The following is a 15,776-nucleotide window of genomic DNA, read 5'->3' on the forward strand; positions in this document are numbered from 1 at the left end:
TCAGGATGAGAATACAAAATGAAGGGGAAACAATGCAGGAGTTTGTCACAGAATTAAAATTAAAAGACTTTCTTATTAAAGACCGAATTGTCCTGGGATGCAGTGATGTAACCCTCTTGGGGTTCAGAGATCGTGGCCCCTTTCAAATCTCATTCTGAGGTAGAGGAAGAGCTGGTTGTTCCAGGGGGAAGGAGTGGAGAGAGGGAGAGTGACTGGTGGGGGGGGTGTCTGTAGCTCCACACAAGAGGAACTACAGGAAGCAGCCGGTATTGTTTCAGGACAGAAGCATGGAGGAGCACCATGTCAGGAACATGAGAATGGCCATACTGGGTCAGACTAATGGTCCATCTAGCTCAATATCCTGTCTTCCGACAGTGGCCAATGCCAGGTGCCCCAGAGGAAATGAACAGAACAGGTAATCATCAAGTGATCCATCCCCTGTCGCTCATTCCCAGCTTCTGGCAAACAAAGGCTAGGAACCTACAAAGAATAAACTGGAGCCAGATCGAGTATCACTGTTACCCAAAACTGTATAGTGCCATAAGTACTGGGCCTTGTGACTTTGCACTGGGAATAAAGAGGGAGACTGTAGTTATTTAAGTGGGGAGATTGTTCCAAAGAGGTAGATTTTAAGTATGCATAAGTAAAGAGGCATAAAAGTCTGAAATGGTTAACAGAAAAATAAAGATAAAACATTTATTACTATCTACTTAAGAAACTATCTTAGATGGAAAGCAAACATTATTGCCATGTGCTCCAGCAGATTACTGACCAAACTCTTAGGTCAGGACACCTCCCCCAGAGCCAACAACTGATTCCTTTTGTCTTCTCATATTCAGAGAATACAATGGGTCCTTAGTATGTTTGTCCCTCCTTTTTATAATTTCAGTCCCCCTCTTGAAAAATGTTTCCAGCTGAGAACCAGGAGGTAAAGATTCTATGTGGAAGGATATTCCCTGCTGTTTTTTTCACCTGTCTGAATGTCCTTTGTCTTCCCTTCCTGCTTGATGACACTGTTTACTCCTTAAATGCAATTTTAGGAAAGGAATATTCCTTCCTTTGTTCAGGACAGACCTGACTTCTGCATGGGCAATGTTATGGGATTTGGAACACTAAACCTTGACCTATAAGTAACCCTGTTCAGGAATTCTATGTGTTAGAGTATATTTAATAATCCTGGTTACCTCTATGTCCATAGAACTCCAGATAGTCTGGAAAACCTTTTCCTTAAATATATAATGCTTATATAAGCATATATAAAACTGGGTAACTGATCAGGGATAATTGTCACAGCAGATCGGGAGGAATGATTATGGGGGAAGAAGGACCCACTGTAATATATTATACTGAAGAACCGTTGATCCTCTCAGTTGTAATGATGCTTTTACACAAATCAGGTGAACTGAGAATGTACAAAAATAACATAAGAACATATGATTCTTTTGGCAAAAGGGTTTTCTTTGTTTGAAAACTCTATATAGTGACACTGGCATGGGAACTCAGTCCTGGAATGAAGCTCATGCATCCCTCCAGTTACAGTCAAGAAGAGACATAGAGCCAGCTTTTTATCATATAATCCCATAAAGGGAGTAATATATCTATTCTTTCTGTGTTCTGTATAGTGATGTACTAATCTCTGACAATCCCGCTTCTTTCTAGATCTCTTAAAGGGTGTCTCCCTATTAGGCATGTGGGTTACACTTACACAAAATGGCAAGGAGAAGGATCTCATTCACAACTTTTAGCCCAGTGATTACGGTCCTGACCTTGGATGTGGGAGAGCCCAGGTTGAAGTGCCCCCTCTACTTGATGGGGAGAAGGGATTTGAACAGGGCTCTATCACCTCTCAGGAGTTTGCTCAAACCATTGGAATATGAGCTAGTCTGATGTGGGGCTTCCTCAATCTCTCCTCATGAAGCTGTTTTGCTGTGAATAAATAATGAGAAAGTCATTGGGCCAGAGAGAGGAAGAGAGCCTGGGAATGATTCTGTAGCCTGGTGTTTAGAGCCCTCACCTAAGGGGAGGGACACCAAGGAAACAATTTCCCTGCTCCAATACTTTTAAAAAATATGTATCTGGAGAGGAACAGTTTCAACTGGAGACACTGAGGGAGCCCAGTATCACAATAGCCCAGAGGTTAGATTACTCTGAGACGTGCCAGACCTCTGTTCAGATCACTTCTCCCCATCAGGCAGAGAGGGGACTTGAACTGTGGGTATCCCACACACCCAGTGAGTACCCTAACCACTAAGCTAATAGTTATGAGGGAAGTGCAGTTGCCTAACCCCGAGAGAGGGTTTGCAGCTGATAATCCCAAGCACAGGAAGTTGCCTCCCTCCTGACCCAATTTAGGCACCTATCTCAGAGAGGGGTGGGGCTTAGCACATACCACTTGACTTCCTATCTCTCATTGGCTAGATTTCGTGAGGAGCTGCTTAGTACGCTTGATTTGTGAATCCTATATCTCCCCATTCATTGTCTAGGGAGCCTGGGCACCTAACCCAGTGATTCTCCAGGCACCTAAGAATTAGGCACAGTGTGCTCAATATCATCACACCTAAGTTTTGTTGCTATTCTAGTCTCTAGTGACCTAATGAATGAATCGTGATTCACACTCACACATAGAGAACTCTTGTGAGAACTGGCCCAACCAATTTACTCTGACTGTGAGCTCAATTGTAGAAAATGTATGACAGTTCATAAAATGACACAATAATCTATAATAACAAATGTGGGTGGGAAAAGGTATGAAAAGGTGACAGAACGACTAAATAGTCTAAACAAACACACCTCCTGATATAATTCAAAGACTGTGTTAAGATCATGGCTGGTAAATAAGAAAATGTGGGCCTGGAAATCAATGAACCAAAACTGGTGATGTCAAATATTAGGGGAAAATGAGGAAGAACAGACAGAGGCTACTGGAGCAAGCTACACCATCATGGTTGCCACTGCCAGTCTCTTCTTTGATCCTGGCCCTTTTTCATCCTAATCCTGAGAGACCTCAGAGCCATTAGTGATTATCTTTGAGAACTATTGGAGGATGGGAGAGATCCCAGAAGACTGGAAAAGGGCAAATATAGTACCTGTCTATAAAAAGGGGAATAAGGACAACCCAGGGAATTATAGACCAGTCAGCTTAACTTCCGTACCCAGAAAGATAATGAAGCAAATAATCAAACAATCAATTTGTAAGCACCTAGAAGATAATAAGGTGGTAAGTAATATTCAACATGTGTTTGTCATGAACAAATCATGTCAAACCAACCTGATATCCTGCTTTGACAGGGTAGCAAATCTTGTGAATGAAGGGAAGCAGTAGATGTGAGATATCTTGACTTCAGTAGCATGTTTGATACTGTCTCATGTGACCTTCTCATAAGCAAACTAGGGAAATATAGACTATACAAACATACTATAAGGTTTGTGCACAACTGGATGCAAAACCATACTCAGACAGTAGTTATCAATGGTTCACACTCAAATTGGAAGGGTATATCAAGTGGGGTCCCACAGGGAGCTGTCCCAGGTCCAGTTCTATTCAATATCTTCATACTTTATTTGGATAATGACAGAGAGAGTACAGTTATAAAGTTTGTGGACAATACCAAGTTGGGAGGGGTTGCAAGTGCTTTGGAGGACTGGATTAGAATTCAAAATGATGTTGACTGGAGAAATGGTCTGAAATAAATAGGATGAAATTCAATAAGGACAAAGGGAAAGTATTCCACTTTGGAAGAAATAATCAGTTGCAAAAATGGAAAATGACTGCCTAGGAAGAAGTATTGAAGAAAAGGATCTAGGGGTTATAGTGGATCAGAAACTGAATATGAGTCAATGTACTACTGTTGCAAAAAAAGCCAACATCAATCTGGGATGTATAAGCTGGAGCATTGAAAGCAAGACAGAGGAAATAATTCTTCACTCTACTGAGCACTGATAAGGCCTCAACTGGAATACTGTGTCTAGTTTTGGGCACCACACTTCTGGAAAGATGTGAACAATTTGGAGAAAGTCCAGAGGAGGATGTAGCGAGGAGGCGTTGCCGCCTGCCCTGTTAGAAGGATAAAGACCCGAAATTACCCCTTGGTGGGCAGAACCAGGCCATCTGTGGCCACCCCACCAGAGGCAGAGGGATGGGGCAGGAAGCTGGACTATAAAAAGCCAGCCTCCTAGCTCAGTAGCAGGAGACCTGCCAGAGGAGGAGGATGTCTCTTCCTTGCTGCCAGAGCCCGGAGCTGAAGGAGACGGCTGCCGGACCAGAGGACCAGAAGAATTAACTGAATTGCCAGACACCAGCAATGCTGCCGAAGTGCCGGGGTTGCCATTGGCTGTTTACCCCGGGGAGACCGAGGACAACCCCAGAACCCAGGTGCCCCTAGCTGGGGCGGGTAGGAAGGAGCCAAGCACGCCAAATAGGGTTCGGCTGTGGAGTTATTGTGAACTGGCCAGCATGTTGCGGGCAGATCCCTCCTGACCTAGTGGCGAACTACTCCGCCACTAATAGGGCCCTGGGCTGGGATGCAGTGGAGTGGGAGGGCCTGCGGCCCCCTACCCTTGACACCCCACTTGTGAAGGGTGGTCACCTCCCCACTAATAGGCCAGGAGGCCTGAATTGGTCTGGCGCCCACCGGAGCTAGGGCGCCAGGCACATTTGCGGTCGCTCCCAGTTGGGAGCTCATTCCCCACCATGAACTGCTAGGCTGTATCTCGTGGACTCAGCCTGAGCTATAAACTGTGAATTGCCCTGATTGAGGGACTGGGGTGGAAAGACTAATTAAGGCCTGGGCTGATTGTCGGCCAGGCTTGCTAACTGCTCACTGCCCTGATTGAGGGATTGGGCAGAGGGACTAACTGCTACTTGGATTAATCACCAGGTGGGTTCACTAGCTGTGAGCGGCCCTACCTGAGAAACGATGAGGCGGCGTGGCCTCCTGCCCTGTCAGAAGGGGAGAAACATGCGCCCTTCCTTACACAAGGCAACAAAAACTATTAAAGATCTAGAAAACATGACCTATGAGGAAAGATTGAAAAAAATTGGTTTTGTTTCGTCTGCAGAAGAGAAGGTATCATAAGTCTTCAAGTACATAAAAGGTTTTATAAAGAGAAGGGTGATAAATTGTTCTCCTTAACCACTGAGGATAGCGCTAGAAACAATAGGCTTAAGTTGTAACAAAGATTTCGGTTAGACATTAGGAAAATCTTCTTAACTGTAAGGGTAGTTAAGCACTCGAACAAGTTACCTAGGGAGGTTGTGGAATCTTTGTCTTTGGCAATTTTTAAGAACAGGTCAGACAAACACCTGCCAGGAATGGTCTAGATAATATTTAGTCCTGACTCGGTGCAGAGGATTGGACTTGATGACCCATCAAGGTCCCTCTCAGTAATACTTTCTCTTTTGGGGTCAAAATGACTTTTTGTTTTGAAGTTTAAGTTAATTAGTAAAAATAAAAAATAAACATCTTAAAATGTCTTAATGAAAGATTTCCATTGACCTGATCTTTATTTTTTCTTTTAGGTTTTTGGTTTGCATATTAGAAATTTTGACTTTTCATCCTGATTGGGGTGAGAAATATTGAAAATTCTCACAAGACAGGAAAAGGTTTCCTGCCCAGCTTCACTCTTAATTGGGCTACAGAGCATCCCTCTCTACATTTGGGCACTGGGGATTCAGTATGCCGGACCATTGCTGTGAATGGAGGTATGTGTGCCCCACACCCCCCTATGAGGGCTCCTGAATGGCCTCTTCTTTGTAATCCAGGTTTTGTCTCTGCCCAGATACAAGTGTTTTGTTTTTATCTGAATGCAGCATTTGTTTCTGGGGGTATGTTCCCACTAAGCGCATTAAGTCGTCAGAGTGCATCCACAGTACTGAGGCTAGCATCAACTTTTGGAGCGTTGCACTGTGGGTACCTATCCCACAGTTTCCGCAGTCTGCACCGCCCATTGGAATACTGGGTTGAGCTCCCAATGCCTGATGGGGCAAAAACATTGTCGTGGGTGGTTTTGGGTACATGTCATCAGGCCCCGCTCCCTCCCTCCCTCCGTGAAATCAATGGCAAACAATCGTTTCTCGCCTTTTTTCCTGGCTTACCCGTGCAGATGACATACCACAGCAAGCATGGAGCCCGTTCAGCTCACCGTCCGTCTCCTAGGTGCTGCTGGCAGACGCGGTACTGCATTGCTACACAGCAGCAGCTCCTTGCCTTTGCAGCAGCATACGGTGCAGTATGACTGCTAGCCGTCATCGTCATCTCCTGGGTGCTTCTGGCCGACCTCGGTGAGGTCGGTCAGGGGCACCTGGACATAAATGGGAGTGATTCCAGGTCATTCTCTTCTTTACATTTCATCTCATGGAGATTTAGTCCTGCCTGGAATATCATACGAGCTGGAGACTTCTGCCTCAGGCTGCTCTCCCAGCCAGCAGCACTGCGCGTTTTCACCTACCCCAGCCTACCCCTTGCTCCCATGGCTCATGAAGCCTGGACAGTAGTAAGGAGCAGTTCAACTATAGGCTAAGCAAGTGCAGAATGGTGGTAGAATGTGCCTTTGGATGTTTAAAATCTCGCTGCCACTGTTTGCTGACTAGGCTATTTGCGATTAGAAGAGCACAGCAAGGCGCGTTGCACATCACAGAGGCTTTGGAAACCAATTTCATGACTGGCCAGGCTTCAGTGTGACAGTTGTGTGTATTTCTCCTTGATGAAAACCCACCCCCTTGGTTCACTCTACTTCCCTGTAAGCCAACCATCCTCCCCTCCCCCCTTTGATCACCGCTTGCAGAGGCAATAAAGTCATTGTTGTTTCAAATTCATGCATTCTTTATTAATTTGTCACACAAATGGGGGGATATCTGCCAAGGTAGCCCGGGAGGGGTGGGGGAGGAGGGAAGCACCGGGTGGGGTGGTGGAGGAGGGGAGGAGGGAAGGACAAGGCCACACTTCACTTCAAAACTTATTGAATGCCAGCCTTCTGTTGCTTGGGCAGTCCTCTGGGTTGGAGTAGTTGGGTGCCCGGAGGCCTCCCCACCGCGTTCTTGGGCGTCTGGGTGAGGATAGCACGGATTCCTCTCCCCATTCAGCAATCAGATCCAGTACCTCCCGTTCGGTCCATGCTGGAGCTGTTTTGCGATTCTTGGACTCCATGGTCACCTCTGCTGATGAGATCTGCATGGTCCCCTCTGAGCTCACCACGCTGGCCAAACAGCAAATGAAATTCAAAAGTTCTTGGGGCTTTTCCTGTCTACCTGGCCAGTGCATCTGAGTTGAGAGTGCTGTCCAGAGCGGTCACAATGGAGCACTCTGGGAATACTCCTGGAGGCCAATACCGTTGAATTGCGTCCACACTACCCCAAATTCGACCCAGCAAGGTTGATTTCAGCACTAATCCCCTCATCGGGGAGGAGTACAGAAATCGATTTTAAGAGCCCTTTAAGTCAACAAAAATGGCTTTGTCCTGTGGACGGGTGCAGGATTAAATCCATCTAACTCTGCTAAATTCAACCTAAACTCGTAATGTAGACCAGGGCTGGGATTAATTCCTGCCTCCTCAAAAGCTGAAGAAGTAAACTGGAGTTGGGCCTTGTGTGAGGCAAGTAGGGTTCTCTTAGGCATGTGGCTTGGGATCCACTTAGTGAACCTGGGATGCCCCCACCACAACAGTGTGTGTACCTCTTCCATACCAAGCTGTTTTAAACAATGGAAAAACCTCCACACACTTAAGTGTGGACAGCATTCTGTCCTCTCACACTGAGTACTTTCCTCAGAATTAGAGCTAAGGTCTCCCCAATGGCTTTTACTATGCAGGAGGGATGTGGCACTGCATAGGTACTGCTGTGGGTTTGAAAGCTAGAAATACGAGGCCTGGCCTTGGCAAAATAGCAGGGCACCAGGTAGTAGCTAACACCAACCAAGCACGATCCTGAATGGAGAGGATGGTACAAGAACACCCAGAGTTCTCAAGTAATTGCCTAAACACATTCCTAGGAGATGGTCTGACACACAAATTCCTCGTAAGATATGGAGGGAATGACAGGATAATGAATAAGGATGTTTTGTTCAAACTATCAGGTGTAGGGGGTGGTGACTAGCCATGTCTGGAGTGTAGTACATAGGAAGGGCATCTTTTTCCAGCCGAGGGGACAGCCTCGTGGTGCGCTGACTGAGCAGGTACCTTGTCATGGGCATACATGTGTTAGTGTACCTGTAGCTCCTATGGGTTGCTAGTAGCAGGTTAAGAACATAAGAACAGCCATACTGGGTCAGACCAAAGGTCCATCTAGCCCAGTATCCTGTCTTCCGACAGTGGCCAATGCCAGGTGCCCCAGAGGGAATGAACAGAACAGGCAATCATCAAACACAGTCAATCATCATTTTTTGTCAACAATAAACCTGGCCAAGTGCCTTTTGCACCAAACTGAGCCTGTGGTCTTTCTTATGAATAACATCAGTCTGATGAATTAACATGCTGCAGTGTCTGCTAGTGCAGCTGACATCAGAGCTCCGAAAACAACAATGCTGTCAGTCGTAACAACATTCCACAGCACTAGCAACAACAGGCAGTAAATTATGGCTCTGTTTCAGGTTGCAAACAACTTGGTTACACCTTGGTACTGTTGGGGTCCACTAGGCATAGCTACCAGGTATCTCGGGAGAGTGGAAGGCCAGAAGAGCCGATGAAACTCTTTTGCTCTGGGCCTACCTGAACCACACAACTCCATCTTGTGAACTCTCACCTACTTCTATGCTAACTGCTTACATGCTCTGAAGCAGGCTGAAGCAGAAATGTATTGGTCAGTTTTTTAGCAGATGGCTGCAGTTTCACTCACACTAGCAGAAATAATAGAGATAAGGAGCGAGGGAAAGGACGGGTAGTTAGTTTACAGGCATCTAACCCAAGGTCGCAAAGACTGGAAAAGTTTTCTCACAAGCTTATGTAGAGTTTATTGTAACAGTTGTCTGAAAGGGAGGGGTAAGGGGGAACAGCCAGACAAAGAGATGTATGCAAACAGTTTGGAGTATAAAAGGTAAAATTTCTTTGTATTTGTTGCATTGGATTTGAGACATGCTGGTCTCCTAATGCCACTTCAGAGCTCTGAAATAAACTTGGCTTGCTTTCTCCCCTCGGTGTCTTTATTGGTGCCAAGCACACCGGGCAACGAACCGCTGTTTGTCTCCTCGAGACCTTTTGGGCGGACAACAGTTTTGGCGTCCCTGGGTGGGCTCGAGGCTGAAATTTAGCCTTGCCCGGATCCCTCCTGGTGGCCGACAGATTACGATGACGACCGACGCCCAAAGCGCTCACCGGTGACTTCATCGGGGGCCTCGGCAGAGACGTGGTTTGCTCGACCCCGGAGGGCACAACGGTGCAATGCACACAGACAGTGGAGAAGCAGCTGCGGGCTCTTGGATTTCCCATTATAGTGGCACTCGTAAGCCCCAGCCTATTCGTTTACGTTCTCCACCCACTGGTCTCATATGTTATCAGCAAACCAGTACAAGTAAACATACCTGGTTTGCAGGCATTAGTAAGTGTAGATTTTATATTGGTCCTGGTATAAGTCTCACTGTTCCTTTACTGAATGCCACCGGTTGGCAAACCGGCGCTGCATTCTTTACCCTTTCCCCACAAGCCACCCTACGGGACTCACAAGGTATCAATGGAAAGGCTAGTTATGGTGAAGCCTTTTGGGTTTGTGGTACTAGTGCCTACAAATGGCTTCCTAATGGTTGGCATGGTAGCTGTTACAAAGGCTATCTTGCTCCTCCCCTCCACGTTCTACCTAAGGCTCCCTCAGGTCGTCCCAGGTACTATCGGTCCTTGAGAGCTACCTTAGAACCTATCAGTGAAGGAGACAGGTTTGGGATGATATCCCTCCCTTCCTATGGGGTGGGACGGCTAACCCAACTCTACAGAAGACTTTCTAAATTTCTCACCCAGTTTGCCAATGATACCCTAGCCATAGAGAAAAGCATAAGTTCTGAGCTGTACCAGCTTCGACTGCTGGCTTTGCAGAACCGCCAGGCCCTAGATTATGTGTTAGCTTCACGGGGCGGTGTATGTGCCCTTATTGGAGAAGAATGTTGTACCTATGTCCCAGAGTTTTCGCAGGACATTAACAAGCACATCTTGTCAGCTGAACGGGCCTTTAACCAGTGGAAGGCCCAGGAAAGGGAACCCACTATTTTGGATTCCCTTTGGGGTTGGATACCTGGTTTAGGGGAACTAGGGGGTATAGGGGGAAGCATTGTTCGCATCTTGCTCACAGGTGTTGTGATATGTTTTGTTCTTTTTCTTTTGCTCATTTGCTGTAAAGTGCTCATATGTAAGATTTGTACCTCCCATACCCCAGAAATTCCCTTATACCCTCTCATTGATAATCCTGATTGCATGGAGCTTAATCACATTTTGTCTTTAGAGTATGAGAAAACTCTGACAAAGGTTTGTTGAGTGTTCTCAAAGGCGGGATTGTTGGGGTCCACTAGGCATAGCTACCAGGTATCTCGGGAGAGTGGAAGGCCAGAAGAGCCGATGAAACTCTTTTGCTCTGGGCCTACCTGAACCACACAACTCCATCTTGTGAACTCTCACCTACTTCTATGCTAACTGCTTACATGCTCTGAAGCAGGCTGAAGCAGAAATGTATTGGTCAGTTTTTTAGCAGATGGCTGCAGTTTCACTCACACTAGCAGAAATAATAGAGATAAGGAGCGAGGGAAAGGACGGGTAGTTAGTTTACAGGCATCTAACCCAAGGTCGCAAAGACTGGAAAAGTTTTCTCACAAGCTTATGTAGAGTTTATTGTAACAGTTGTCTGAAAGGGAGGGGTAAGGGGGAACAGCCAGACAAAGAGATGTATGCAAACAGTTTGGAGTATAAAAGGTAAAATTTCTTTGTATTTGTTGCATTGGATTTGAGACATGCTGGTCTCCTAATGCCACTTCAGAGCTCTGAAATAAACTTGGCTTGCTTTCTCCCCTCGGTGTCTTTATTGGTGCCAAGCACACCGGGCAACGAACCGCTGTTTGTCTCCTCGAGACCTTTTGGGCGGACAACAGTTTTGGCGTCCCTGGGTGGGCTCGAGGCTGAAATTTAGCCTTGCCCGGATCCCTCCTGGTGGCCGACAGATTACGATGACGACCGACGCCCAAAGCGCTCACCGGTGACTTCATCGGGGGCCTCGGCAGAGACGTGGTTTGCTCGACCCCGGAGGGCACAACGGTGCAATGCACACAGACAGTGGAGAAGCAGCTGCGGGCTCTTGGATTTCCCATTATAGTGGCACTCGTAAGCCCCAGCCTATTCGTTTACGTTCTCCACCCACTGGTCTCATATGTTATCAGCAAACCAGTACAAGTAAACATACCTGGTTTGCAGGCATTAGTAAGTGTAGATTTTATATTGGTCCTGGTATAAGTCTCACTGTTCCTTTACTGAATGCCACCGGTTGGCAAACCGGCGCTGCATTCTTTACCCTTTCCCCACAAGCCACCCTACGGGACTCACAAGGTATCAATGGAAAGGCTAGTTATGGTGAAGCCTTTTGGGTTTGTGGTACTAGTGCCTACAAATGGCTTCCTAATGGTTGGCATGGTAGCTGTTACAAAGGCTATCTTGCTCCTCCCCTCCACGTTCTACCTAAGGCTCCCTCAGGTCGTCCCAGGTACTATCGGTCCTTGAGAGCTACCTTAGAACCTATCAGTGAAGGAGACAGGTTTGGGATGATATCCCTCCCTTCCTATGGGGTGGGACGGCTAACCCAACTCTACAGAAGACTTTCTAAATTTCTCACCCAGTTTGCCAATGATACCCTAGCCATAGAGAAAAGCATAAGTTCTGAGCTGTACCAGCTTCGACTGCTGGCTTTGCAGAACCGCCAGGCCCTAGATTATGTGTTAGCTTCACGGGGCGGTGTATGTGCCCTTATTGGAGAAGAATGTTGTACCTATGTCCCAGAGTTTTCGCAGGACATTAACAAGCACATCTTGTCAGCTGAACGGGCCTTTAACCAGTGGAAGGCCCAGGAAAGGGAACCCACTATTTTGGATTCCCTTTGGGGTTGGATACCTGGTTTAGGGGAACTAGGGGGTATAGGGGGAAGCATTGTTCGCATCTTGCTCACAGGTGTTGTGATATGTTTTGTTCTTTTTCTTTTGCTCATTTGCTGTAAAGTGCTCATATGTAAGATTTGTACCTCCCATACCCCAGAAATTCCCTTATACCCTCTCATTGATAATCCTGATTGCATGGAGCTTAATCACATTTTGTCTTTAGAGTATGAGAAAACTCTGACAAAGGTTTGTTGAGTGTTCTCAAAGGCGGGATTGTTGGGGTCCACTAGGCATAGCTACCAGGTATCTCGGGAGAGTGGAAGGCCAGAAGAGCCGATGAAACTCTTTTGCTCTGGGCCTACCTGAACCACACAACTCCGTCTTCTGAACTCTCACCTACTTCTGTGTTTACTGCTTTACATGCTCTGAAGCAGGCTGAAGCAGAAATGTATTGGTCAGCTTTTTAGCAGATGGCTGCAGTTTCACTCACACTAGCAGAAATAATAGAGATAAGGAGCGAGGGAAAGGAGGGGTAGTTAGTTTACAGGCATCTAACTCAAGGTCGCAGAGATTGGGAAAGTTTTCTCACAAGCTTATGTAGAGTTTATTGTAACAGTTGTCTGAAAGGGAGGGGTAAGGGGGAACAGCCAGACAAAGAGATGTATGCAAACAGTTTGGAGTATAAAAGGTACAATTTCTTTGTATTTGTTGCACTGGATTTGAGACATGCTGGTCTCCTAGTGCCATTTCAGAGCTCTGAAATAAACTTGGCTTGCTTTCTCCCCTCGGTGTCTTTATTGGTGCCAAGCACACCGGGCGACGAACCCCTGTTTGCCATCTCGAGCCTTTTTGGGCGGGCAACAGTACTCTTTCCTGTTATGTGAGTCTCTCTGGCTATCCTCATATTAAAGGGTCAGTAGCAGTGAGCAGAGGAAATATGAATGTCTACTGAAGGCACTGGCTTATACCACACAGGAAGCATCAGGCTCATATTGCTAGTGAGAAACCCTGCACCTGGCCAGAGAACTCAGAGCATGGAAACATTTAGAGTTAAAGACAAGTCAGATAAGAAAAGCAAAATTCTAATGTTTTTCTTCCAGATTAACTTATGTTTGCAAAGTTAATTTGTGTGAACATATACAGATGCTAGAAAAGTAAAAAAAAATCAAACTCCCTCAATTTCTAGGGCCTTTGTGCAATTTTTTCTCTGCTTCCTTAGATTCTCAGCCTTCATAAACACACAGCAAGCAAACTCACAAGGAAGCATAGTTCATATCTTTTTCCATGGTGCAGCGCTTTCACAGAACAAATGATGCTGCTAAACCTGTTTATCTCACCTTGCAGGAAACTGGCTGCAAACATCAACAACTGAGAGTAACAGCTCAGTTACGCACATACAACATCTCACAAACTTCAGGCTGTTTTAACTTTGCACCAGGCTGTTTCCACACTACAGAACTGAATTGTTCATTACTGAATGAGTAGGCTAGGACTGATTTAAGTGCATCCTCTCTAGACATGCTAATTCATGTTAAGAACCATTTCAGATTTGCCCTGCATCCACAATAGCTCTATTATAAACCTTTTCAATTACAATGGTTTCTTGGCACCTCACCCAGCAAAACACACAGAAGAAGTGGATTTTTGGAGATTTTTGACATGTCACCATTGAGGACTGGTTAAATCATTCCAGGTCACACTGACGCTTGTCATGTGAGAGGTAGCGGGATTGATACATACACTGGGGGGAGGGATAGCTCAGTGGTTTGAGCATTGGCTTGCTAAACTCAGGGTTGTGAGCTCAATCCTTGAGGGGGCCATTTAGGGAGCTGGGGCAAAAATCTTTCTGGGGATTGGTCCTGCTTTGAGCAGGGGGTTGGACTAGATGACCTCCTGAGGTCCCTTCTAACCCTGATAGTCTATGACTCTATAATGCAGTTCAAACTAAATTGGGTTAAGAGAACTGCTTACATTTAACACAGCTGAAAGCAAGTCTACTCCAAAAGGTATGTGTCATGCCTTTGCAGTGCTTCTGTGATTGGACACAGGGTAGTAAACATACTGGGGGAGCACAGGGTTCCTACCATAGTACTTTCCCCCCAATATAGGTAAGGTGAGTGGGTCATGAGCAGCAGGACCATCTTGTAGAGCAAGGAAATCTTTGTCCCAAGCAAAGGATGCTGGAATTAGAGTATCTGACAAATTCCTCACAGTGGATCCTGAAAGCTCAGCTTTAGGCCTGGGGGCCTTCCCAGATACTTATGTCAGAGAAACTTTGTCTTCACCACATTAATTCATATTTATTTACTAAATCAATTCAATCTTTTAATGTGTGTGTGTGTGTGTGTGTGTGTGTGTGTGTGTGTGTGTGTACGAGTGAGAGCAAACATTAGAAAGCTGCAGGTACAAAAAGCAGTTTGGAGAGGCCTTCTCCAGTGTTTTCTGCATTCCTCAGATTCTGAGTTTTCTTATACAAGAAAAAAAACCCAAAAAAATAACCAACCAACCAACCAAGGCTTCCAACAGAGTAGTTGTAGCTATTTCCACTGTGCAGAGCTTTACAGTGTAACTGATGCTGCTAATCTGGTCACTGTTCAGGAAACTGGCAACAGCCCAGCAGCAATAACTGAGAGAATCAGCTCCATTATGCATACAAAACATTTCATAAACAGTTTAAATACACTTTAAAACTAAGACACTAGTTAGCAAATAGGTAGTGTAGAAATGGTTTATACACAAATGGTACAGTGTCTCCACTCCAGCCAGGCTGCTGATGCTTGTTTGCAGGTTTGTTCTGCAACTTCACAATCACTCTTCTAAATTCTGTAAGTTGCAGTGGCCTGTGGGTACACATCCCATCATTCCCAGCACAAGTCTGAGAAATGGTGGGTCCTGGGAGATTTTGAAAGGCTACTGTTGTACAGTTGTAATTATTGGTAGGGCTCCTTGATCCATTTCAGGCAGTCCTGTCCACAGTCATTCTAAAATGATCCGGACTGAAATGGTTGGGATCACACAGTATTTACCTCTGTTGGAAGGAAGCTTATTACCAACAGTGTTTGACATAAATGAAAATCATTGGGATGACTTTAGTAAGTGGACATGAGGTGTGTATCTAGTGAGCTAGGAAGACCATAGTGTTCTTGGCATGGTATATTTCTCTAACGGGGACAAAGAGGAACTGACTGTGTCATCAAGAACAGGAGTACTTGTGGCACCTTAGAGACTAACAAATTTATTAGAGCATAAGCTTTCGTGGGCTACAGCCCACTTCATCGGATGCATATAGAATGGAACATATATTGAGGAGATATATATAGACACATACAGAGAGCATGAACAGGTGGGAGTTGTCTTACCAACTCTGAGAGGCCAATTAAGTAAGAGAAAAAAAACGTTTGAAGTGATAATCAAGATAGCCCAGTACAGACAGTTTGATAAGAAGTGTGAGAATACTTACAAGGGGAGATAGATTTAATGTTTGAAATGGCTCAGCCATTCCCAGTCCTTATTCTATCCTAAATTGATTGTATCTAGTTTGCATATCAATTCCAGCTCAGCAGTCTCTCGTTGGAGTCTGTTTTTGAAGCTTTTCTGTTGTAAAATAGCCACCCGCAGGTCTGTCATTGAATGACCAGACAGGTTAAAGTGTTCTCCCACTGGTTTTTGAGTATTATGATTCCTGATGTCAGATTTGTGTCCATTAATTCTTTTGCGTAGAGACTG

This window comes from Emys orbicularis, chromosome 1 (assembly GCF_028017835.1).
Source record: "Emys orbicularis isolate rEmyOrb1 chromosome 1, rEmyOrb1.hap1, whole genome shotgun sequence".
NCBI classification, from domain to species: domain Eukaryota; kingdom Metazoa; phylum Chordata; order Testudines; family Emydidae; genus Emys; species Emys orbicularis.